General features: G+C 44.2%; 3 protein-coding genes across 10 annotated transcripts in view; 1 reads left to right on the top strand and 2 right to left on the bottom strand.

Annotated features, from left to right (window-relative positions):
- LOC148145001 (uncharacterized) overlaps positions 1–24,974 on the bottom strand; it is a 197,924-nt gene that overhangs the window by 23,379 nt on the left and 149,571 nt on the right. The window lies entirely within an intron of this gene.
- Positions 1–24,974, top strand: part of LOC148145003 (endogenous retrovirus group 3 member 1 Env polyprotein-like) — a 467,418-nt gene that overhangs the window by 318,815 nt on the left and 123,629 nt on the right. The window lies entirely within an intron of this gene.
- Positions 1–24,974, bottom strand: part of LOC148145005 (uncharacterized) — a 162,643-nt gene that overhangs the window by 46,665 nt on the left and 91,004 nt on the right. The gene's annotated exons all lie outside the window — the stretch shown is intronic.

Genomic DNA, 24,974 nt, shown 5'->3' with positions numbered 1-24,974 from the left:
GCATGCGCTGTACACTCTGTGGCAACGCTGCGATTACTGACAAATTTAAGTGTCCAAATGCCAATAGGAGAAAAAGAAACGGTAGAGTCAATATTTATTTATTTAGGACTCGACATAACCAAACTTGCTCCTCACTATTTTTGCTACTCACCTTGCCGACACCCCTCATGATTTTACAAATCTCAATAAGGTCACCCCTCAACCTCCTCCACTCCAGTGAATAAAGTCTCAGCCTCTCCTTATAACTCAAACCCTTCAGTCCTGACAACATCCTGGTACATCTTTACCGAACCTTCTCTAATAGTATTCTTCCTATAACAGGGCGACCAAAACTGTACTCTGTTCTAAAAGTGACCTCACCAACATCCTGTATAATTTCAAAATGATGTCCCAACTCCAAGATTCAACTGTGTGGGTGGCACAGTGGTTAGCACTGCTGCCTCACAGCGCCAGAGACCCGGGTTCAATTCCCACCTCAGGCGACTGACTGTGTAGAGATTGCACGTTCTCCCCGTGTCTGCGTTGGTTTCCTCCGGGTGCTCCGGTTTCCTCCCACAGTCCAAAGATGTGCAGGTCAGGTGAATTGGCCATGCTAAATTGCCCGTAGTGTTAGGTAAGGGGTAAATGTAGGGGAATGGGTGGGTTGCACTTCGGCGGGGCGGTGTGGACTTGTTGGGCCGAAGGGCCTATTTCCACATTGTGAGTAATCTAATGAAGGTGTGAACAATGAAGGCAAGTGGGCTAATCAACTCTTAACAACTCTGTCTACCAGTGATGCAACTTTCAAAGAACTATGTACCTGAACCACACCATGTCTCTCTTCTACAACAGCACCCAGGGCCCCGCCAGTAACTGCTACAAGTCCATCCCCTTTTTATTAAAGCAAAGTGCAATTCCTCACTTTTATCTATACTCTCTCGTGTACACGCTCTCTCTCGGACACAGACACACACCACCCAACACGCACACAGGCTTATACTCCATCACACTCATACATTACCAGTTTTTGTTTTAAAGCTGCTCATTTCTGAGGGAAATACAAGATGGTGGCAACTAGCAAGTCTGAGTCGACAGTGCTCCTCCCAAGATTTGGGTAAAGTGGGTCACCCACCCCCACCACACTCACCAAATCATTGATAATAGTTGTTTAATTTAATTAGTTGTTTAATATTAAACTTAAACAATCTAATCTTTAGTTAAAATGACTAAAGGGAAGGGAGCCCGCAGCTCACAACAAGCAGGACCCCCTCCCCCACTCTCTCCAGCTGCAGCAGAGGCGTCCACAGCCGCCCCGGGGGACTTACCTACAGGGGCAAGCCTTGTGGAGATGATCTCCAAGATGGACGCGAAGATCGGCACGTTTAGCGAGGATTCCCGAAGTCGATGGGACTCACTCTCGGCCACACTGCAAAAGCACGACCAAGACATGAAAGAAATCGAGCGCCGAGTTGGAGGGGCAGAGCTGAAGGTCGTCAAAAAAATATTTGTTTGCTGGGCCTACCCGAACGGGAAGAAGAAGGCCAGCTTACAGTATTCCTGGAGCAGTGGCTGCCACAGCTTTTAAATCTGGAAGCTGGATCAGGCCAGGCAAGGGTGGAAAAGACCCCCAAGCTATGATCTATAAAGGATCCAAGATCATGTTATTCCAGGACTTTTCCCCGGCTCTGGTTCGAAAGAGGAAGGCATTCGACGAGGCGAAGAAGCGTTTAAGGGACTTAAATATTCAGTACTCCTTACGCTACCCAGCGACGTTACACTTTAACCATGAACAATCCGTATATAACTTTGGATCGCCAGAAAAGGCTAAGGAATTCTTAGACTCTCTTAGATAAACTGTAAGGCATAATGGATGTTGGTTTGCCTTTCACCCCACTTTGTTTTGTATCCCCCCTTTTTTTTCCTCTGACTTTACTTTACTGTTTAATATTATCATGCGGGGTAGGGAGAGGGATTTGATTTTCTCCCCCCCCCCCCCCCTTGGGGTTGTTTTCTTTTATTATTTTATGTATATATGAGGGGTGTGTGTGTGTGTGTGTATGTGTATATGTATATATAAAAAAGCTGGGGTATATATTAAAAAAAAAGCTGGGGGGTTTGGTTGGTGTTGGTGGGGAGAGGTGGCTACCTTATTCAAATTTACCTCTGTCTCTAGGAGCGAGGTTGCTTTCCCTTGTTATTTTGTATTATATTTAATTATTATTTGTTGATGTGGTAATTTTATAGTTATATATTTATATATGGTATTAACATTACCAAATATATCCAGGTGTTGGTGTGGGTGGGGTAGGGTGCTCACTGTTAACTCTAGCTTTGTATTATATTTGAATTCTCATTTTATTGAGGAGCATCTGGGTCAAGGGTGGGGCATTGGTTGGGAGAGGATATGATGGACTTTTGGCGAGGAAGTGACACCCTCTGGGAACAAGGGGAAAATCTCCACTTAGATACGTTTTTTTTTAGAAATGGTTTTTTATTGTATTGTTGTGGGCGTATTAGAGAGGCGTTATTTTTGTAAATTTTATATGCTCTACGCTCGGGATGTTCTGGATAGGGTTCCCCCTCCCGAGGGATCTCGGATTGGCCCAGATGATTATGGTTGATCAGTCGGTTAAGTGGTGCACTTGGAATGTCAAGGAGAGTAATTCGCCAGTCAAAAGGAAGAAAATATTATCAAATCTTAAGAAGGAAAGAGTTGATATAGCTCTCCTACAGGAGACACACCTGTCGGATAAAGAACACTTGAAATTACGACAGGGTGGATTTGATCAGGCCTTTTTTTCTTCTTTTAGCTCAAAAAGCAGGGGAGTTGTTATTCTTGTCCGAAAGAATTTCCCTTTCAAAATCCTAAAGCAGATAAAAGACGAAGCTGGACGATATATTTTGATTAAAGCCCTCATAAATGGAGAGGAATATGGGATTTTAAATTTGTACTGCCCTCCGGCACACCCCTTTAAATTTATAACGAAGCCTTTTCAAAATTGATGGCTTTTGGTGCCCGTCATATAATTATAGGGGGAGCCTTTAATTGTATTATGGATCCGGAAATAGATAGGATTCCCAAGAGTACTGGCGGAGTATCTCCCAGATCTAGACAACTGATGGATCCGAACAAAGAATTAGGATTAGTAGATGTATGCAGATGTCTTCATCCACAGGGCAGAGATTTTTCTTTTTACTCCAATCCACATAAATGTCATACCAGAATTGATATGTTTTTCGCCCCCTCGATTTTTAAAAATTCCATATCATCCTGTAAAATAGGTAGTATAGCAATTTCCGATCACGCTGCTGTATATATGGAAACTAAGGCGAGGAACAATGGGACATCCCCTCGGCATTGGCATATGGACCCCTTCCTAATGAAAGATAGTAAATTTGTAAAGTACTTCTCTCAAGAATTTAAAACTTTTTTAGAAATTAATTCAGGTACAGCTCGCAACCCATCAATGATGTGGGAGACCATCAAAGCTTACACGCGAGGTTTGATCATCTCCTATTCAGCGACCCAGAAGAAATTGAAGGGAGAACAACAGCGTCTGCTTGAAGCTCGCTTAAAAGCAGCTGAAACAGCATACACTGATAGACCTTCTATTATTAAATTGCAAAGGATTTTGGCTCTTAGGACAGCTCTAAACACTACGCTTACTCAAACGGCTAAGAGGGAAATATTATTTGCAAAACAAAGGTTATTTGAATATGGCGACAAACCGGGTGGATACTTAGCATTTCTTGCAAAGGAAAAAAAGGCCCCTCAGACTATTACGTCTATCAAGGAAAGTACGGGTATTTTAACTCATGATCATAAAAAGATTAATGCGATCTTTAGAGAATTTTATTCTGAGTTATATAAATCGCAGGATTATGAAGATAGGATGAGGAGGATGCAGTCATGTTTTAAAAATTTGACCTTTCCAGGCCTAACTCCGGAACAAGTATCGGTCCTAAATGCTCCTCTTACAGTCCAAGAAATACTTGGTGCAATTAGGCAAATTCAGAGTGGTAAGGCACCGGGCCCAGATGGTTTTCAAGCTGAATTCTATAAAGAATTTACAGAAATATTGGCTGGTCCACTTATGGACATGTATAACTATGCATATAATCAGGGCTGTCTCCCGCCTTCGCTTAAAGAGGCAAATATCTCTCTTATCCTTAAAAAAGGAAAGGATCCAGAAGATTGCACATCATATAGACCATTATCCTTGCTAAATATAGATTTTAAAATCCTTTCTAAAACGTTAGCACTGAGACTAGAAAGGGTACTGCCACATATTACAAAGGAGGATCAGACGGGGGTTTATTAAGGGCCATAGATCATCCAATAATATTAGAAGGGTTTTGAATATGATTCAAGCCTGTCATCAGGGAAAGATACCAGGAGTAGTGGTTTCATTAGACCCGGAAAAGGCATTTGATAGGGTTGAATGGTCATATTTGTTTTACACATTGGAAAGGTTTGGCGTTGGTCAGGTGTTTACCAAATGGGTCTCAACATTGTATAGTGATCCCAAAGCAGTTGTGGTTACCAATGGATTAGGTTCGGATAGCTTCAGTGTGGGTAGGGGCTGCCGTCAGGGATGTCCCCTCGCGCCATTGTTATTTACACTAATAATTGAATCACTAGCAGAAGCTATACGAGCTGATCCTAATATAACGGCCCCAAGGATTGGTACAGGTAAACATAAAATTACCCTTTATGCAGATGATGTTCTTCTATTCCTCAGTAATCCTCTGATGTCCGTACCTCGCCTAATCCAAGTTATTAATACATTTAGCGCATTCTCAGGCTACAAAATTAATTTTTCAAAATCGGAGGCTATGCCAGTGGGTGGCCTTGCTATGACACCCCACTTAGTGGACGGATCCCTTTTTCCCTTCCCTTGGTCCCTGGAGGGCTTCTTATATTTAGGCATTTTTATTACTCCAGTATTTGGTCAGTTGTATAAGGCTAATTTTGTGCATTTACTGGAAGGGATAAGGCAGGACCTCCAGCGATGGGGAGTCCTTCCAATTTCCTGGTTGGGTAGAATAGCATTAATCAAAATGAATGTCCTGCCCCGTCTCCTATATCCTATGAGAATGCTTCCGGTGATGCTGCCGAGGACGGCTCTATGTAAATTATATGGCTGGCTGGAATCATAGACGGCCCCTCATTAAGCTGAAGAAGCTACAGCTTCCACAGACAAGGGGAGGATTGGACTTCCCAGACTTTAGGAAATATCAGTTAAGTTCTCTATTAAGTTACATAGCTGATTGATTGTGGATCAGACAAGACCCAATCTGGTTGGACATCGAGGCCTCTCAAGTAAAATACCCACTTATTAACCTTTTATTTTCAGACAAGAGGAAAATCGTTACAGATCACTGTAAAAACCCTATAACACTAAACACAATTAAGGCTTGGAATATAATGCGGCAAAATGAGGGCAACTCACATAAAACATCCCCCTATGCACCGATAGTGGGAGCATGGGGATTCCAACCAGGGTTGACAGATGCCACTTTTAAACTCTGGAGATCCAGGGGTATCTCATGTTTAGGGGATCTATTTAAAGATGGGGTCCTGATGTCTTTTGAACAGCTGCGTCAGAAATTTGGATTACCTAATGGAGACCTCTTTCGATACTTTCAAATTCGAGATTATATACAGAAGAAGACTACGTTATTAGATAGTCTTTATAAATCAGATAGAGAATGTAGTGTCCTTCAACCAGTGGGGGTATCTTCCGCCAGTACTATTTATCATTTACTACATGATGAAGTATCGGGAGATATGGATAATCTGCTTAAAACATGGGATCAGGATTTGGGACTAGAAATCTCTATAGAAACATGGAATGATATTTGGGAAAATGCTAGAAGAATTACTATTTGTAACAGAAACCAGGCTATCCAGCTGAAGAAACTTCATAGGGCCCATATAGCACCGGTTCGACTGGCAAAATTTAAGGCAAGAGCATCTCCAATGTGTCCTAAATGCAAAATAGAGGTGGGCACTCTTACACATTGCCTATGGACCTGTCATAAGATCCGTAGATATTGGACTAAAGTAGCAAGTACCCTGACAGAAATTTTAGGAACGGAAATTAAAGTGGACCCTGTATCTCTCCTTTTGGGCTTTTCGAACTTTCCCTCCCTGGACATGTACGGGAAGAGACTATTTTCTATTCTTTCTTTCTGTGCAAGGAAAAACTGGGTGGCTGAGGGCCCCCCTGGACGTTCAAATTGACACAGATTAATTATGGAATGTATTCCCCTTGACTTCCTCACAAATATAGTGCAGCGAAAGACCGAATTATTTTATAAAATATGGCAGCCCTTCTTGAGTTACATAAATACAGATATTTCGGCTATCCTAACAAGGGCTTTTATTTAATTGAGATTACAAACCTGGCTGGGCCGGGGCCCCTCGGGAGAGGAATCCCGCACGAATACGGGTTTTATTACATCTGATGTTAACACATTCCGAGCATGTAAGAGACTTAAATATACAATCTGGTTAGTTGTAGGTTAGATTAGTAGACAGTTGAGTTTTGTTTTTTTTCTGTTTCGGGTTTTTTATCTTTTCTTTCTTGTTAAACTTTGGCTATTGTATATCAATGTTTATATCTGAGAGTTTTGTTTATTTTTGTAAACTTGTAAAAATGTTAAATTTCTAATAAAAATATCGATATAAAAAAAGCTGCTCATTTCTTTCCGCCTCCTGCACTAAGTTTAGAACACAGAACAATACAGCGCAGAACAGGCCCTTCGGCCCTCGATGTTGCGCCGACCTGTGAACTATTCTCAGCTCATTCCCTGACACTATCCCAAAATCATCCATGCGCTTATCGAAGGATTGTTTAAATCTCCCTAATGTGGCCGAGTTGACTACCTTAGCAGGTAGGGCATTCCACACCCTTCCCACTCTCTGCATAAAGAACTTGCCTCTGACACCTGTCTTTAATCTATCACCCCTCAATTTGTAGTTATGCCCCTAATACAAGCTGACTTCACCATTCTAGGAAAAATTCTTTCACTGTCTACCCTATCTAATACTCTGATCATCTTATATGTCTCTATCAAATCCCCCCTTAGCCGCCTTCTTTCCAATGAGAACAGATCCAAGTCTCTCAGCCTTTCCTCATAAGACCCTCCCTCCAGACCAGGCAACATCCTGGTAAATCTCTTCTGCACCTTTTCCAATGCTTCCCACATCCTTCCTGAAATATGGGGACCAGAACTATACACAATATTCCAAGTGTGGCTGCACCAGCGTTTTGTATAGTTGCAGCATGATATTGCGGTTCCGGAACTCAATCCCTCTTCGAATGAAACCTAACACACCGTATGCCTTCTTAACAGCACTATCCACCTGAGTGGCAATTTTCAGGGATCTATGCACATGGACTCCAAGATCACTGCCTTCCTGTTATTCTTCCCAAAGTGAATCACCTCACATTTAGCTGCATTGAACTCCATTTGCCACCTCTCAGCCCAATTCTGCAGTTTATCCAAGTCCCCCTGCAACCTATAACATTCTTCCAAACTGTCCAGTACTCCACCGACTTTAGTGTCAGCTGCAAATTTACTAATCCATCCACCTATGCCTGTGTCTAAGTCATTTAAAAAATGACAAACCGCAGTAGTCTGAAAACTGATCCTTGTGGTACACCACTAGTAACCGGACTCCAGGCTGAATATTTTCCATAAACCACCACTTGCTGTCTTCTTTCAGAAAGCTAGTTTGTAATCCAAACTGCTAAATCACCCTCAATCCAATGCCTCTGCATTTTCTCCAATAGCCTACCATGTGGAATTTTATCAAAGGCTTTACTGAGGTCCATGTGCACCACGTCAACTGCCCTACCCTCATCTCCATGCTTGGTCACCTTCTCAAAAAACTCAATGAGGTTTATGAGACACGATCTGCCCTTGATGAAACAGTGTTGACTATCTGAAATCAAATTGTTGCTTGCTAGATGATTATAAATCCTATCTCTAATATTCCTTTCCAAAAGCTTTCCTTCAACAGACGTAAGGCTCACTGGTCTATAATTACCTGGGTCATCTCTGCTGCCCTTCTTGAACAAGGGCACAACATTTGCAATCCTCCACTCTGGTACTAAATCGGTAGACAATGACAACTCAAATATCAAAGCCAAAGGCTCTGCCCTCTCCTCGCTAGCTTCCCAGAGAATCCTTGGATAAATCCAATCCGCCCTAGGGCACTTGTCTCCTCTCACTCCTTTTCTAGAATAGATAACACCTGTGTGCAACTAACCTCAATCCTTTCGAGTCTCATATCTCGTACCTCATTCTTCTCCTCGACAATATTTTCCTTTTCCTGAGTGAAGACCGATGAGAGATATTCATTAACACCTCTCCAATCTCCACAGGGCCCACACTCAACTTCCCACTTCTGTCTTTGACTGACCCTATTCCTACCCTAATCATCCTTTTATTCCTCACATACCTATAGAAAGCTTTAGGGTTCTCCTTTATGTGTTAAAGACTGCTCGTGTCCTCTCTTTGCTCTTAACTCTCTCTTTAAACCCTTCCGAGCTGATCTGTAACTCTCCATCGCCTCATCTGAACCATCTTGCCTCATCAACACATGAGCCTCCTTCTTCTTTGTAACAAGAGATGCAATTTCTGTTGTAAACCATGGTTCCCTTACCTTATCACTCCCTGCCTGACAGGGACATACCTATCAAGGGCACACTATATCTGTTCCTTAAACCAGCTCCACACTTCAATTGTTCCCATCCCCTGCATTTTGCTACCCTATTCAATGCATCCTAAGTCTTGACTAATTGCATTATAATTGCCCTTGCCCCATCGATAACTCTTAACCTGTGGCATGTTCCTATCCCTTTAAATTGCTATATGAAACCTAACTGAATTATCGTCACTCTCTCCAAAGTGTTCACCTTCCACTAAATCAAACATCTGGCCTGATTCATTACCAAGCACCAGATCCAGTGTGACCTCCCCTTTTGTCGGCCCTTCGACATACTGTGTCAGAAAGCCCCTCCTTGGTCAAATGAACACTAGGATTATGGTTTGCTTCAGCAAGGTTTCACACTTTAATTTGTAACGGCCGGGAAAAGATTTGTCCAGCAAGACAGATATTAAAAGATTCTGTGTTCCTTGGAGAAACTGCGTGATTAACTTGGAATAAAATATCAATTTTCATATGTTTCTTAAGAGACAGTACAGCCTTAATTACAGAGTAAATCCAATAAAATGTAATAAAATTACATAATGGACAACAGATTAACCCAATGATATTTCCTGGGAAATAATGTTGTTTCACATGCATTATCTCCTCATACCTGTGCTTCAAGGTTAGCTAGGATGGTCAGTAATGTCCTATCTAGCTTAATTAGATCCATACTATGAAGAAGGCATTGTTTGCTTAATCTGTGATTCAGTTAGCTCAGGAATGCAGAAATGCAGCTTTTAGCTATTTTAAACACAGTGTTAATTTGCAGCCTGAAAACATGTTTTATATTACTTTGTATTGAGATGCCATTTTGTGTTTAATAAAAGCTCCTGACAACAGCCTAAATCTAGGTATTAGATCCTCATCTGGTGTGGATCTACTCCGTCACTCAAAACAAAACTAGATTTACAATTTAAGGTCATACATGCTATTCTGCTCAATTAATCCAGTTGATTTTTTTTGTTTAAAAATGTGAAAATTTCATGAACAGTTCTTCCAGTTAATCACTGAATATTCAAATTTCTCTTCAAAATTAAAGATCATAACAAAACTGGGTGTCATTGTGGGATTTTGAATCTGGAGGGTGTGCTTGTGAAGGTTGAATGAACAATATTTCAAAGTGAATGTTATCGTGTTCAGTACTAAGACTTTCTGGAGATGAAAAATTTGCCCTTGTGTATTTTGCAACACTTAACCAAGGTCAGTTCCATAGAATATGCAGTCAGGTTGATGTGAGAGTTAAGAGCTGGGGAAAAAACATCAGACATAATGGAGGCAGGAGCACAGCAATTAGAGTTAGAAAGTTAGCCAAAAGTATAAAAACAGGAAGGAAAGTTTTGTCACTTTGTTAACTTTTTAAAGAAAAGCTGTGTTGGTTCTGTAAAAAATGAGTCTGGGGATTCAATAACGGAGGATAAAGAGATGGCAGATGAATTGAAAAGAGCTTGAATCTGTCTTCAGCAGCGAGGATACAAGTAACAGGTTAGAACTAGCTGGAAATCAGGAAATGAAAGGGAAGGAGGAACTGAAGACAATTACAATTACCAGGGAGGTAGTACTGAGTAAACTGTTGGAACTACAGGCTCACAAGTCCCAGGGGTCCAAAGGATTTCATTCTAGACCCTTAAATAAAAATTAGCTAGTGATATTGTTAATGCATTGGTTTTAATTTTCCAAACCTTATTAGTTTCAGGGGAGGTTTCTGTAGATTGGAAAACTCCCTTCTTCAAAAAGGTAGACCGAGAACAGGAAACTGCAGATCATTTACCTTAACATATGTCATAGGGAAAATGTTCAAAGCTATGATTAAAGATGTGATGACAGGGCACTTGTACGGTTTCAAGGTAATCAGGCAGCGTGAATGTGTTTTTGTCAATGGAAATAATGTTGTAATAATGTTTTGAAGAATGTCTCTCCCAACTGCGACTGAGTTGATAAATCTCATGTACCGACAGGGAATGGAATCCGTTAGCACAGTCCCCGCGTTTCCACGACTTCTCTTCGTTCTGGTGTCCTTTTGGCTCCCGGATTCTGATGAACAATTGAAACTGTGATCACACTCAGGAAATGTGTGCAGTTACTCCCTGCTGCGAATACTATAATGTTACTTCAGTCTGTGTAACTGGTTACAGCTCCATCCCATAGACAGCTCACTGGGGCACACTCTCTCTCGACAAGGGCAAAAGACATACAAAAGTGGAGTAACCAGACAAAATGCAGAAGCAATAAAATCTCGAACCACAGGGGAAAAAAATCTGTCAATAACAGCAGCAGCCTCAAAGAGCATACTGCGCATGTTTGCCGGTGTCAGCAATGCAGTGCGCATGCTCGCTGGTGTCAGCAAAAAAAAATAGTGCGCATGCGCATGGCTATTGGCAAAAGAGGCGCGGGACCTTCTTTTGATTGACCAATAAGAAGCACAGGAGGACCGGAAGGACATTTGTCCTCCTGCCAATGAGAGGCACCCCATTGTCTGAATGCAGAAGTTGGACCATGAGGTTCTGAAGCTACTGCTGCTCGTGTCTGAATGAACATTGAGCTTCATCCCAGACTGCACATTCCTTCCTCTGTCCATTATCTATGAGTACCGCACTCTCTTCTCTTGCCACCTTTTCCATGTATTTTTTTCATTCTGGGATTCAGTTGTTGACTTGCAGCAACTAAAAGGAAAGAGTGAGTCGGGATGCGGACAGACTCTGGAAACGTTGCGCCAGGTCTGTGTCTCAATTGGCAAAATACACAGGTAGGTGGCTGGAAGAACACAGCAAGCCAGGCAGTATCAGGAGGTGGAGAAGTCAACGTTTCAGGTGTAATCCTTCTTCAGTACTGGGGATGGGTTTAGGGGGCGATGCAGATAAAGGGCTGGTTGGTGAAGTGGGGATAGATGTAGGAGAAAGTGAGGTCTGCAGATGCTGGAGATCAGAGCTGAAAATGTGTTGCTGGAAAAGCGCAGCAGGTCAGGCAGCATCCAGGGAACAGGAGAATCGACGCTTCAGGCATACGCCCTTCTTCAGGAGCATCCAGGATTCCTGAAGAAGGGCTTATGCCCGAAGCGTCGATTCTCCTGTTCCCTGGATGCTGCCTGACCTGCTGCGCTTTTCCAGCAACACATTTTCAGCTGGGGATAGATGTAGACAGGTAGAGGGTTCGACCTAGGCAAAAGGGAGGACTGCAGATGCTGGAAACCAGAGTTTAGATCAGAGTGGTGCTGGAAAAGCACAGCAAGTCAGGTAGCATCCGAGAAGCTGGAAAATCGACGTTTCGGGCAAAAGCCCTTCATCAGGAATTTCCCTAGAGCAGGGGAGTCCAAAGCTAGAGGACATATGTTTGAGGTGAGAGGGGAATGATTTAAAAGAGACGTGAAGGATAACTTTTTCACATAGACAGTTTTGCATGCATGGAACGAGCTGCCAGAGGAATTGGTGGAGGCTGGTACAATTATATTTAAAATGCATCTGGCTGGGTACATGGAACCGTGAGGGTCACATGCTGGCAAATGGGACTAGATTAATTTTGGATATCTGGTCATCATGGACAAGTTGGGCCAAAGGGTCTGTTTCCATGCTGTATGGCTCTTAATCGTCTTTGGTGAAAGCAGAAGTGTGGTTGTGAAGACTAGACTTTCAGAGCAGCTTTCGAAGATGTTTTGCCCTTACTGGGAGCAGAAGAATACAATGAAATCTTGCATTTGTGAGATAGCAACTGAGTAAAGGGAGTACATCTGCGATTTTGGTGAAAAATGGGAATTCATTGCACTATGGGGATGAAGCCCTACCCTATCCAGTTATTTCAGCTGGTGGATGAGACGCGGCAGTTCACGCAGGCAGTCAATCCAGTAATATTTTGTAAGTTCCACTTTGGAAATACAACCAGTCTGATTCAAGATTGGGATACAGACAGACTCTGACCTCACACCTTTAATGCATTGTCTAAGCTGAGATGACACCTTTTGTTATAAAACCTTAAGTTATCTCAAGAAAGTGTCTTACAGGAAGTTCTGGGATTTACATATTAATGATACCTGCAACCCATTCTGAAATATGAAAGGCTTAACAATCCAGGTTTGTTCAATATATCATTTCAGTGGCAGGACACCATAATGTTTTTCTATAAATTCTGTGCCTTATGATGTTATTCTCCACAACCATCTGATGAAGGAGCAGCACTCCAAATGCTAGTCCTTCCAAATAAACCTGTTGGACGATAACCTGGGTGTGTGTGATTAATTTTTTTTAAACTTTGTACAGGGTTAGGGTGGATTGACCATGCTAAAGTGCTCACTGTGTCCAGGGAGGTGCAGGTTTGTGTGACTTGGCTGTGCTAAATTACACATAGTGTCCAGGAATGGATTGGTCATGCTAAATTACCTGTAGTGCCCAGGAATGTGCAGGTTAGGGTTAATTGGCCAGGCTAACTTATCCAGAGTGAAGAGGGGCCTTTTGGTTCGCGATTGATCTAAAGAATCAATGGAAAGTGGTCTGTACAAAGCAAGGTTATCCGTTTAATAAGGCATCTTGACACAATTCTGTCCAGCAACACAGCGGTTAAAGCTTCAAAAATTACACATTATTTATTTAAGTTTTTTTAAGAGACAGTACAACCTTAATTACAAGAAAATACCAATCAAATGTAGTAAGGTGACATGATTTACAGCAGGTTAATCCAATGATATTTCCTGGGAAAGGGGTCTTAATTACGTAAATCATCGTGCCATGGTAGCAGCTGAAGGTTAGTTCAAATGGTCAATTAACATGTCAGTGTTCATTTTAAACAAACTCCATTGTCCTCTTATCTTTGGATTTTAGCTTAATTCTGCAAAACAGCAGGACAAGTTCACAGAGTTCAATCATTATTCTCAGCCATTTTGTTGTATTATTTGAAATTGAAAAGCCATTTTGTGGTTAGTAAAAATCTATATATACTTGTTGCATCTGACAATAACCTAAATTCAAATTTTAGATCCTCACCTGAAGCATCAGAGTCTGAGAGGTGACCTTCTAGACGTTTGTAAGAGGCATGGATATGGTGAATACCCAAGGTCTTTACCCCAGGGTAAGGGAGTCCAAAGCTCGAGGGCGTATGTTTGAGGTGAGAGGGGAATGATTTCAAAGGGACCTGAGGGGCAACTTCACGCAGAGAGTGGTGCATGTATGGAGCGAGCTGCCAGAGGGAGTAGTGGCGGCTGGTACAATTACAACATTTGAAAAGCATCTGGATGGGGATGTGAATACGAAGAGTTCAGAGGGATATGGGCGACATGCAGACAAGTGAGACGAGATGAGTTTTGGATATCTGAACAGATGAATTGGACCAAAGGGTCTGTTTCTGTGTTGTATGACACTAATCGTCTTTGGCGAAAGCAGAAGTGTGGTTGTGAAGACTGGACTTTCAGAGCAGCTTTCAAAGATGTTTTGTCCTTCCTGGGAGCAGAAGAAGATTAGATTATTTACAGTGTGGAAACAGGCCCTTCGGCCCAACAAGTCCACACCGACCCGCCGAAGCGCAACCCACCCATACCCCTACATTTACCCCTTTTAACGTAACACTACGGGCAATTTAGCATGGCCAATTCACCTGACCCGCACATCTTTGTGACTGTGGGAGGAAACCGGAGCACCCGGAGGAAACCCACGCAGACCCGGGGAGAATGTGCAAACTCCACACAGTCAGTCGCCTGAGTCAGGAATTGAACCCGGGTCTCTGGTGCTGTGAGGCAGCAGTGCTAACCACTGTGCCACCGTGGCGCCCAACAATGAAGTTACAATGAAATCTTGCATTTGTGAGACAGCGACTAAGTGAGTGAGTACATCCCAGATTTTGGTGGAAAGTGGAATTTCATTGCACTGTGGGGATGAAGCCATACCCTATGCAGTCATTTCTGCTGGTGGGTGAGACCAGACCTCAAGACTAGGGGGATTAGATTTAGGACAGAGATGAGGAGGAGAAAGTGAGGACTACTGCTTTTCCTGTGGTGCAGTGAATCTATGGAATTCTCTTCATTAAGTATATTCAAAATGGGTTTTTGCATGGTTGGGGAATTAAGGGTAGTTGGGGCAATGCTGCGAGGAGGAGCTGAGACGATGGATAGATCGGCCATGATCACAATGAAGAACGGGGCAGGCTAGATGGGCAAAATGGCTGACTCCTTTTATTACTGTGAAACTATTTCCCACAGCTAACCCACCTAATCTGCACATCACTGGGCACTACGGGTAATTTAGCATAGCGAATCTACTCTAACCTGCACCTACCTGGACACCATGGGTAATTTAGCACAGCCAATCCAACCAAATCCGCACAACACTGAACACTGGGTAATTTAACATGGTCAATCCACCCGAACCTGGACAAAGTTAAACATCACACAACACCAGGTTATAGCCCAATGGGTTTATTTGGAAGTACTCGCTTTTGGAGCACTGCTCCTTCATCAGGTGGTTGTGGAGTACAAGATCATAAGGCACAGAATTTATGGAAGAAGATTATAGTGTCCTGTCACTGAAATGATATATTGAACAAATCTGGATTGTTACCTCTTTCATCTTTTACAGTGGGTTGCAACTATCATTCATATGTAAATCTCGATAACATAAGGTTTTATAACGAAAGGTAACAACATCTGGGCGGCATGATGGCTCAGTGGTTCTTAATTCTGCCTCACAGCACTTGGGACCCAGGTTCAATTCCAGCCACTGGCCACAGTCTGTGTTGAGTTTGCATATTCTCCCCATGTCTGCATGAGATTTCTCCAGGTGCTCCGGTTTCCTCCCACAATCCAAAAGTATGCAGGTTAGGTGAATTGGCCAAGCTTAAATTGCCCAGTGTGTTACATGCATTGGTCAGGGGCAAATATGGGGAATGGGGCCTGGTGGGTTACTCTTTGGAGGGTTGGGGAACCAAAACTTCAGCAGAGCTGAGAACAGACCAACATCTTACTCTGTGGGAACAGGGAGATCAACAGAGGACAGAGAAACCAGGACCTGAAATCCGACCTGACACCGGATTACTGTGATCAGTGTTTTGATTTGCAATGCCAACCCTCTACCTTCACCTAGCTTCCCGTTTGACTACCCCCTCGATATTCAAGATCCAATCCTTGTCGTCCTGAAGCCATGTCTCTGTAAGGAGTCTCAGATCATAATGATTCTCTTCAATGTGTGCAGTCAATTCATTCACTTTTGTAACAGTGCAGCACACATGCAGACACACTGTTTTCGGTTTACATTTTAATGATCTTTGCAATCCAGTTTTAATTGCTGGGACATTTACTCTCCTTGTCTCCATCATTCTGTGATGTTCATTCCCCACATCACTACATTGCTCACTGGCCTTGATTGGGATTGGCCGTGCGAAATTACCCATAGTGCCCAGGGATGTGCAGGTTAGGTGTATTTGTCAGGGGAATGGGTCTGGGTGGGTTCCCCTTCAGAGGGTCGGTGTGGACTCGTTGGGCCGAGTGGCCTGCTCCCACACTGTGGGGATTCTCTGAAGCGAAGGGATGTTAGCAAATGGTACAGGGCAGCGCAGGCGCAGTGCGTGCGCCCGGCTTGGCCCCGCCCATCCGCTCCTTTCGTGACGTCACAACGCAGAAGTGACACTGAATGAATGAAAACCCTTCCGTCTGGGCAAATCCTGGGGCGGGAAAATCTGTTCACTTGTAGCAACGGGAGTGAATCCAGGGAGGGAGCAGACCCTGTCAACTCAGGTATGGGAGTTAATTACCAGGTGAGGAGGACAGAGATTGGGAGATGGAGATATCTTTTCTGTTTTCCTTTTCAAAATGCACCCGATTTCCACAAGTAAATGCAACAGGTATAAGTGCAGCACATGCAGCTTCAAACCGGCTGTGCATCCTCTGTTCTTCCTCTGCCTTGGCTCCAGCACTTTTTTGGCTTTCTTCCCCTCCCCCCCCCCCCCCCCCCCACCCGGCCGGTGTTCATACCTCAATGTTTTCCCGGTTGTCTTTTGTGGGCTTTGAAAACTTTCCCAATCGTCTGGATACAGGATTTGGGAGATTATGTTGTAGCTGTCCAGAACATTGGTTCGGCCACATTTGGAATATTGTATGTAGTACTGGTCTCTCTGCTGTAGGAAGGATGTCATAGAGTCATGGATGTTGTGAAACTTGAAAGGGTTCAGAAAAGATTGGCAAGGATGTTGTCAGGGTTTGAGCTGAACAGGATGGGGCTGTTTTCCCTTGAGTACCAGAGGCTGAGGGGTGACCCTATAGATTTCTATAAAATCATGAGGGGCATGGATAGGATAAATAGACAAGGTGTTTCCCTGGAATGGGGGAGTCCAGAACTCGAGGGTAATAGGTTTAGGGTTGGGGGGAGATTTAAAAAGGCCCTAAGGGGCTACTCTTATATTCAGAGGGTGGTGCATGTAAGGAATGAGCTGCCAGAGGAAGTGGTGGAGGCTGGTACAATTACAGCATTTAAAAGGCATCTCGCTGGGTATATGAATAGAAAGGGTTTAGAGGGATATGGGCCAAGTGCTGTCAAATGGGATTAGTGATTTAGGATATCTGATCGGCATGGATGCGTTGGACCGAAGGGACTATTTCTGTGCTGGACATCTGGTAGACAATGGTCCTCAGAATTCTGTTCCCATTAGGCTCACCCTTAACTCTATTGCACATGATCTTGGCGACAGTATCACATTCTGAAATGAGAAAAGATCTATAAATGTGCAAGGGAATAGTTCCGTTCTGGGTGTGTACATGGAGTTGGATATAGTTACTGAAGTGTGTCAGTGTTAATGCCTTGATGTCTCATTTTGCTCCCACCTTCTCGGGGTCATTAACCATTTTGTGTCTGGTCCTTCCTCAAGAAGCTGCATTGCAGGTTCCCCCTGAATTGACACTTTTTTTGCTTCCCAAAATCAGACCTGCTCATTCTCAGCAGGATCCCAGTGTTGTGAAAGATATTAACTTTCAGGTGGAGGTATCCAAAATTCAGAGAGATGTCAGGCTTGATGTTTTTGCTTTTCTGCCCCTCTAAGATCCTGAATCAGCACCTTCAGGAGAATTAGTTAGAGCGGAGTGAGAACAGGAGGGGAGAGAGAGTGGGATGGTACTTTCAATTTTGTGGAACAACAAAAGAATATTCCACAGAAAGTAGAATTGCTTGTTCTGAATTTCTACCCTGCACTGATAATCCCTTTTGTAATCCCTTTTTGCAGAGTATTTGAAAATCTGAAGACTGAAGTTTCAATATCAACGAATGAAGGGCTTACGCCTGAAACATTGACTCTCCTGCTCCCCGGATACTGCCTGACCTGCTGTGCTTTTCGACTGACTGTCCAGCATTTGCAGTCCTCACTTTGATGTCAATGTCTGACAGTCACTCAATCCAACGGGACCACAACGATTTTTGACTGTGATTTGTGAGAGAGGGATCAATGCTTTTTGGTTCCTGTTTGAGGACGTTTTCAGCATCAGTGGGACTGGACGAGAGACCCAATTGTGGCAGCGCACTGTGTGTGGAGCCTGAAACAGTTATACGGCCTGGAAAGGGGATTTCACGGCAGGGAGGGGCTCTGCACGTGTTTGTGAGCAGCTGAAGTTGTGGCCATGGAGAAACCTGAGGAATCCCGCCCTGTAGAGGAACCGTGGAAGTGTGGCGACTGTGGGAAAGGCTTCTGTGTCCCGTCTTCCCTGGAGACTCATCGGCGCAGTCACACCGGGGAGAGGCCATTCCCCTGCACCGACTGCGGAAAGGCCTTCAAACATTCCTCCCACCTGCTGGCCCACCAGCGGGTCCACACGGGGGAGAGGCCCTTCAGCTGCCCAGAGTGCTGGAAGGCCTTCAGGTATTCCTCCACCCTGCTGAGACACCAGCGTGTCCACACAGGGCAGAGGCCCTTCAGCTGCCCAGAATGTGGGAAAGCCTATAGGTATTCCTCCACCCTGCTGAGACACCAGCGGATCCACACGGGGGAGAGGCCCTTCAGCTGCCCCGAGTGCGGGAAGACCTTTCGTGTTTCCTCTACCCTGCTGAGACACCAGTGGATCCACACCGGAGAGAGGCCGTTCATCTGCTCTCAGTGCGGGAAGGGCTTCACCCGCTCCTCCCACCTGCTGACCCACCAGCGAGTTCACGTGCCATCGCAGGGGGATTGAAGGAGTGACGGCCGAGTGCCAATATCGATTGGACTATCAACCCACTTCCAGGGACTCCCTGGTTCGAATCCCGCCATGACAGATGGCAGAATTGGTATTCGGTCAGAAATGTGGAGTTCGGAATCTAACGATGAGACCGTTTCAGGGAGGGGGTGGTGCGGGGGAGAAAGCCCCCATCAGATTCCCTCTCTCCCTTGTTAGGGAAGGGAAACGCCATTGTGCGAAAGGATTCACTCAGTCATTCCAGCTGCATCCTTTACCCGGTCTGGCCGACACGTAACTCCAGACCCACAGCAGTCTGGTTGACTCTACACTGCCCCTTCCTGGCAAATGAGCGGGGAGAAACTTACTTGGAGACAGGGTATGGGTTGAAATTGCTGAGTGAGGCAATACTTCCTCCGGGTTACGGATGTTCCAAGGATCCGATTACAAAGGGACAACTTGGTGCTGGCCAAGAGTAAAGACAGTGAGGGGGGTGGGACAGGGAGAGGTGTGGTGTGTGCACTTTCACCTTGAGATGTTCAAAAAGCAACTGCTTTTTCTCTGCCATTTTGCTGGGGGGATCTGAAGCTGTAACAAAGTTGGGTTGCAATAAAGGTTACCCTGAACTTACCGCCGGGCTCAGACTCTCATTGAAAGCTTTGAGCTCCAAGAGGTTTTTGTTTTAAAGCTGCTCATTTCTTTCAGCCTCCTGCACTAAGTTTAGAACATAGAACAATCCAGCGCAGAACAGGCCCTTCGGCACTCGATGTTGCTTCGACCTGTGAACTATTCTCAGCTCATTCCCCTCACTATCCCAAAATCATCCATGCGCTTATCTAAGGATTGTTTAAATCTCCCTAATGTGGCTGAGTTGACTACCTTAGCAGGTAGGGCATTCCGTTCCCTTACCACTCTGTGTAAAGAACTTGTCTCTGACATCTGTCTTAAAGCTATCACCCCTCAATTTGTAGTTATGCCCCCTCGTACACGCTGACGTGATCATCCTAGGAAAAAGTCTTTCACTGTCTACCCTATCTAATCCTCTGATCATCTTGTATGTCCCTATCAAATCCCCCCCCCTTAGCCACCTTCTTTCCAATGAGAAAAGTCCCAAGTCTCTCGGCCTTTCCTCATAAGACCTTCCCTCCAGACCAGGCAACAACCTGGTAAATCTCCTCTGCACCTTTTCCAATGCTTCCACATCCTTTCTGTAATGGGGTGATCAGAACTGTACACAATATTCCAAGTGTGGCTGCACCAGTGTTTGTATAGTTGCAGCATGATATTGCGGTTCTGGAACTCGTTCCCTCTACCAATGAAACCTAACACACCGTATGCCTTCTTAACAGCACTATCCACCTGCGTGGCAACTTTCAGGGATCTACGCACATGCACTCCAAGATCCCTCTGCACATCCACACTACCAAGAATCTTTACATTGACCAAGTACTCTGCCATCCTGTTATTCTTCCCAAAGTGCATCACCTCGCATTTAGCTGCATTTAACTCCATTTGCCACCTCTCGGCCAAATTCTGCAGTTTATCCAAATTTCCCCCTGCAACCTGTAACACTTTTCCAAACTGTCCAGTACTCCACCGACTTTAGTGTTGTCTGCAAATTTACTAATCCGTCTACCTATGCCTGTGTCTAAGTCAGTTATAAAAATGACAAACAGCAGTGGTCCTGAAACTGGTAACCGGACTCCAGACTGAATATTTCCCATCAACCACCACTTGCTGCCTTCTTCCAGTTTCTAATCCAAACTGCTTAATCACCCTTAATTTCATGCCTCTGCATTTTCTCCATCAGCCTATCAGGTGGAACCTTATCAAAGGCTTTACTGAAGTCCAAGTATACCACATCAACTGCCCTACCCTCGTCTACATGCTTGGTCACCTTCTCAAAAAACTCAATGAGGTTTGTGAGATGCGACCTGCCCTCAACGAAACCATGTTGACTATCTGAAATCAAATTGTTGCTTACTAGATAATTTTAAATCTTCTCTTAGAATCCTTTCCAAAATCTTTCCTACAATAGATGTAAGGCTCACTGGTCTATAATTACCTGGGTCATCTCTGCTGCCCTACTTGAATAAGGGCAGAACATTTGCAATCCTCCAGTCCTCTGGTTTTAAACCTGTAGACAATGATGACTCAAATATCAAAGCTAAAGGCTCTGCTATCTCCTCCCTCGTTTCCCAGAGAATCCTCGGATAAATCCCATCCAGCCCAGGAGACTTGTCCACTTTCACTCCTTCTCGAATTGATAACATCTGTGTGTAACTGACCTTGATCCTTTCGAGTCTACTATCTCGTACCTCATTCTTTTCCTGAGTGAACACCGATAAGAAATGTTCAGTTAGCACCTCTCCGATGTCTACAGGGTCCACGCTCAACTTCCCACTTCTATCTTTGACTGGCCCTATTCCTACCCTAATCATCCTTTTATTCCTCACATACCTATAGAAAGCTTTAGGGTTCTCCTTTATTCTATTTGCTAAAGACTGCTCGTGCTCTTCTTAACTCTCCCTTTAAATCCTTCCTCGATGATCTGTAATTCTCTATCACCTCATCTGTACCATCTTGCTTCATCAACACAAAAGCCTCATGGAACAGCATTATAAGACACAGAACCTCTATCAAAAGATCAGTGTCATGCAAGTGATAGAAAATATTGAACAAACTTAGATAGTCTTCATCTCTTAGACTGCGTGCGGGCTTTAGTTCATTAATATGTAACAATGTTCTTGAGATGACTTAAGGTTTTATAAAAAAAAAAGACATCTCCGCTCAGACAATGCATTAAAGGTGTGAGATTTGAGTCTGTCAGTATTCCAATCTTGAATCAGACTGGTTCTGTTTCCAAAGTCAGAATTTGTAAAATATTACATGCATTGACTGCCTGCAGATTGTGTGCTTTTTGAACAAAATTGAATGTATCTGCAAATATAATTCTGCCAATACAATTTCACCCCATAGAATAGTGTGTGTGCATGCATGAGAGAGTGAATGTGCGCAGAAGTGTGTGTGTACATGCTTGGGAAAGTGAGAGTGTGATGGAGTATGAGCCTGAGAGTGTGAGTGTGTGTTGAGGGGTGTGTGTCTGTCTGGCTGAGAGATAGAGTATGTGTGTGACAGAGAGGCTTAATAAAAGCAAGGGGTTGGACAAATCATGGTCGGGCCATGAGTCGTGTTATAGAACATACAGACATGGGGGGGCGGGGGGTGGAGGTGGGGGATGTTCAGGTACATAGTTCTTTGGAAGTTGCATCACTGATAGACAGGGTGGTTACGAAGGCATTTCGCAACATTGCCTTCATTGTTCACACCATTGAGTATAGGGGTTAGAACATAGAAAAGTACAGCGCAGTACAGGCCCTTTGGCCCTCGATGTTGCGCCGATTCAAGCCCACCTAACCACCACTAGCCCACTATCCTCCATATGCCTATCCAATGCCCATTTAAATGCCCATAAAGAGGGAGAGTCCACCACTGCTACTGGCAGGGCATTCCATGAACTCATGACTTGCTGAGTAAAGAATCTACCCCTAACATCTGTCCTATACCTACCACCCCTTAATTTAAAGCTATGCCCCCTTGTAATAGCTGACTCCATATGTGGAAAAAGGTTCTCATGGTCAACCCTATCTAAACCCCTAATCATCTTGTACACCTCTATCAAGTCACCCCTGAACCTTCTTTTCTCCAATGAAAACAGCCCCAAGTGCCTCAGCCTTTCCTCATACGATCTTCCTACCATACCAGGCAACATCCTGGTAAACCTCCTGTGCACCCGTTCCAGTGCCTCCACATCCTTCCTATAGTATGGCAACCAAAATTGCACACAATACTCCAGATGCGGCCGCACCAGAGTCTTATACAACTGCAACATGATCTCAGGACTCCGGAACTCAATTCCTCTACCAATAAAAGCCAGTACGCCATATGCCTTCTTCACCGCACTATTTACCTGGGTGGCAACTTTCAGAGATCTGTGTACATGGACACCAAGATCCCTCTGCTCATCCACACAACCAAGTATCCGACCATTAGCCCAGTACCCCATCTTTTTGTTATTCTTCCCAAAGTGAATCACCTCACACTTAGCTACATTGAATTCCATTTGCCACCTTTCTGCCCAGCTCTGCAACTTATCTATATCCCGCTGTAACCTGACACATCCTTCCTCATTGTCAACAACTCCACCGACTTTTGTATCATCCGCAAACTTGCTCACCCAACCTTCTAGCCCCTCCTCCAGGTCATTTATAAAAATGACAAACAGCAATGGTCCCAAAACAGATCCTTACGGAACACCGCTAGTAACTGCACTCCAAGATGAACCTTCACCATCAACTACTACCCTCTGTCTTTTTCCAGCCAGCCAATTCCTAATCCAAACCTCCAACTCACCCTCGATGCCATACCTCCGTAGTTTTTCCATAGGGAACCTTATCAAACGCCTTACTAAAATCCATATACACCACATCTACCGCTTTACCCTCATCTACCTCCTTAGTCACCTTCTCAAAGAATTCAATAAGGTTTGTGAGGCACGACCTGCCCTTCACAAAACCATGCTGACTATCCTTGATCACATTATTCCTATCCAGATGTTCATAAATCCTATCCCTTACGATTCTCTCTAAGACTTTGCCCACAACAGAAGTGAGACTTTCTGGCCTATAGTTACTAGGGTTATCCCTACTCCCCTTCTTGAACAAGGGAACCACATTTGCTATCCTCCAGTCTGGCACTATTCCTGTAGACCAACGAGGACATAAAAATCAAGGCCAATGGCTCTGCAATCTCTTCCCTTGCTTCCCAGAGAATCCTAGGATAAATGCCATCAGGCCCAGGGGACGTATCTATTTTCACCCTTTCCAGAATTTCCAACACCTCTTCCCTACATACCTCAAAGCCGTCCATTCTAATTAATTGTGACTCAATATTCACATCGGCAACAATGTCCTGTTCCTGAGTGAATACTGAGGAAAAGTATTCATTCAGTGTCTCCCCAATCTCTTCAGCCTCCACACGCAACTTCCCACTACTATCCTTGACTGGACCTATTCCTACCCTCGTCATTCTTTTATTCCTGACATACCTATAGAAAGCCTTAGGGTTTCCCTAATCCTACCAACTAAGGACTTTTCATGTCCCCTCCTTGCTGCTCTTAGCTCTCTCTTCAGATCCTTCCTGGCTACCTTATAACTCTCAATCGCCCCAATTGAACCTTCACACCTCATCTTTACATAGGCCGCCCTCTTCCATTTAAGAAGGGATTCCAATTCCTTATTAAACCACGGCTCCCTCACACGACCCTTTCCTCCCTGCCTGACGGGTACATACTTATCAAGGACACTCAATAGTTGCTCCTTGAACAAGCTCCACATGTCAATTGTGCCCATGCCTTGAAGCCTACTTTTCCAAGCCACGCATCCTAGGTCGTGCCTCATCGCATCATAATTTCCCTGCCCCCAGCTATAACTCTTGCCCTGTAGTGCACACTTATCCCTCTCCATCACGAGAGTAAAAGTAACCGAATTGTGGTCACTGTCCCCAAAGTGCTCACCTACCTCCAATTCTAACACCTGGCCTGGTTCGTTACCCAGAACCAAATCCAGTATGGCCTCACCTCTTGTTGGCCTGTCTACATATTGTGTCAGGAAACCCTCCTGCACACATTGGACAAACACTGACCCAACTAACGAACTCGAGCTATAGCTTTCCCAGTCAATATCTGGAAAGTTAAAGTCCCCCATAACAACCACCCAATTACTTTCACTCTTCTCCTGAATCATCCTCGCAATCCTTTCTTCTACATCTCTAGGACTATTAGGAGGCCTGTAGAAAACTCCTAACAGGGTGACCTCACCTTTCCTATTCCTAACCTCAGCCCAAATTACCTCAGATGGAGAGTCTTCATCCATCATCCTTTCCACTGCTGTAATACTATCTTTGACAAGCAATGCCACACCTCCCCCTCTTTTACCCTCACCTCTGACCCTACTAAAACATTGAAACCCTGGAATCTGCAACAGCCAATCCTGTCCCTGTTCTACCCATGTCTCCATAATAGCCACAACATCGAAATCCCAGGTACCAACCCACGCTGCAAGTTCACCTACCTTATTTCGTATACTTCTTGCCTTGAAGTATACA

Source organism: Chiloscyllium plagiosum, unplaced genomic scaffold, assembly GCF_037043375.1.
Source record: "Chiloscyllium plagiosum isolate Xiang-an unplaced genomic scaffold, Cpla_swu_hap1 HiC_scaffold_27, whole genome shotgun sequence".
NCBI lineage: Eukaryota > Metazoa > Chordata > Chondrichthyes > Orectolobiformes > Hemiscylliidae > Chiloscyllium > Chiloscyllium plagiosum.
This window is presented reverse-complemented; position numbering and strand designations above follow the sequence as displayed.